General features: G+C 46.4%; 1 pseudogene; it reads right to left on the minus strand.

Moving 5' to 3' along the window:
- Nucleotides 1-1,603: 1,603 nt before the first annotated feature.
- On the minus strand, nucleotides 1,604-2,201 carry LOC129680282 (high mobility group protein B1-like; annotated as a pseudogene).
- Nucleotides 2,202-2,431: the final 230 nt, after the last annotated feature.

The raw sequence follows: 2,431 nt of genomic DNA on the forward strand, positions 1-2,431 counted from the left end.
TCTTTAGTTTGTGTCTTTATGATGACAGCCAGTGTCCAGCTGTTTCGGCTTATCTGAGTCCAGTGCTTATCGGTTCCACATCATTACCTCAGTTCCCACACGGGTCAGTTGACTTTGTGCAGTTCCATGACCACAGGCTGACTCTGAACTGTCATCTCGCAAATGGGTGCCATTGATAACCACAGTCAGAACCAGAGATTGCAAATGAACATGCACAAATCTGTCACCGTCACTGGGAAGGCACTCAACACGAGCCTCGCATGCCAAATTAGTTCTGACTTCCGTATACAAGGAAGAACACATGTCTTATTATTTATGCTGGGATTTCGGGTCTGTACACACAGCTTCATTTTTTTGTGTGTGCATATATATGTATGTATGTTTGTTTTGTGCTACATGTAGAGGCACATGTGTGTACAGGTGTGCACTCATGTGTAGGCCAGAGGAAAACCTCAACTATTGTTCCTCGGCTGCCACCCATTTTGTTTTTTCAGACACAATATTGTGTCGGTGTGGAACTCACCCAAACCTGCCTGTGTGTTCCTACCGCTGGACTGGTGTGAGAGGAACTCAGGTTCTAACCAATGTGGTCTTTATCCTCATCCATAGCCCACAGATACAACCACAGGCTGATTTCCAAATGAAAGATCCCCACCCTCATGGAGAGGATGAGTCTGGGGGTTGGACGTGTGGACAGCTTCTGCCCTCATTGTTGAGAGGAAGTTGATGGACAATATTTTAGAATATCCTTGCAAGAGCCTCTTGATTCTTGCTGAGTGAGACAAGAAAAGTGGGCTCTGTAGTGACCCGGTGGCCACTAATGACCCTATCAATCTGGCTCTCCCGTGTCAGGATGCAAATGAGACAGAAATCCATTTCTGTCTTACTTCTGTGACTGTCTTTTTGGGAAAGGTTCTCTTTGCTTTTTTCTAAGCCACGTAGGGAACATTTGAACAGATTTTTCAGCCAGACTTCTGAAGTCGTAAAACAACTCTCAGCAATCTATTGGGAGAATAGAAATGCACTATAGGCTTGAAAACGCATGTAAAAAAGATGCTGGTCTCTGGAAGCCTTCCCCAGTTTTGAACAAGGTCTACTCGGGAGGGGAAGGCTAGGAGAGAAGAGTGTACGTTGCGTGGGAGAGTGGTGGGGATTGGAGAACCTTCCGCTCAGGCTTCTGGTGGTATTTCTATTTTTGTCCATTTTATTTATTTATTCATTTGCAATTACAGAGTGGTATTCAGTTAACAGAACAATTATCTTCATGTAAGCTGCATCACAGACAACTGAAGATGAAAATAAAATAAAAAACCCTACCGTCTCCATATATAACTAATTTGTGCTGTGTACCAGCAACCTGCTTTAAGTTTCCATGCCAATTTATGACCCCCAGACTGGACCAGGCCAGGTTAGTGGCCATTGAGAATACCACCAGGACAAGACTCATTCTGTAGTGTGGTAACTGTACAAAAAAGGGCACTATACAGTTTAAAAGCCAATCTTACACAGCCTTACATTTCAATTTTTTTTCTTTAAAAGGAGTGAGTTGTGTGCAGGAGGGTTAAATGCTTTATAGACAAGAAAAAACTGTGCTAGAACCAACTTATTCATCATCTTTATCTTCCTCCTCTTTATCCTCCTCATCACCTTCCTCTTCCTTCGTTTTCTTGCTCTTTTCGGCCTTGACCACCCCCTTTTCTCGGCATCGAGTTTTGCTTTAGCTCCGCAGGCAGCGATATCCTTCTACTTCTCTTCAGCTTGGCAGCCTTCTCCTGGTAGGGCTGCTTGTCGTCCACAGCCTGTTGTTCACATCTCTCCTAGTTTCTTTGCGACATCACCGGCGGATGAGCCAGGATGCTCTCCTTTGATTTGAGGCGGTACTCAGAACAGAACAAGAAGGCTGACGGAGGCCTCTTGCGTGCATTGGAGTCCTTGAGCTTCTTTTTGGTCTCCCCTTTGCGGGGCAGGATGCAGGTTTTCATTTCTCTCTCGTAGCTAGCCTTGTGGGCCTTTGCCAGGTCTTCAAACTTGCCCTTCTCTTCTGTGGACGTGGTCTTCCACCTCTCTGAGCACTTCTTGGAGAACTCTGCGAAGCTGACGGAGGCATCTGGGGGCTTCTTCTGCTCCTCCTGGCACGTTTGCACAAAGAACGCATCGGAGGACATCTTGCCTCTCGGCTTCTTAGGATCTTCTTGGCCCATGGTTAGCTGATTTTCATCCACGGGGCACACAGTCGCCGCCCGCTGCCCGTCAGCTCGCACTAGCCCCGACACCCATCTCTGCGGGAGCTGAGGCGCAGTGCAATGGCTGTGGTGGAAGAGCCTAGCCCGTTTGTTAAAAAAGCCCTGACCATCACTATTCTTGAGACAAACTGTATTCTTAGAACCCACATTTATTTATTTGTGTACATGTGTGCGGTATTTGCATGTCC

Source organism: Psammomys obesus, unplaced genomic scaffold (assembly GCF_907164565.1).
Source record: "Psammomys obesus unplaced genomic scaffold, mPsaObe1.curated_primary_1811, whole genome shotgun sequence".
NCBI classification, from domain to species: Eukaryota; Metazoa; Chordata; class Mammalia; order Rodentia; family Muridae; genus Psammomys; species Psammomys obesus.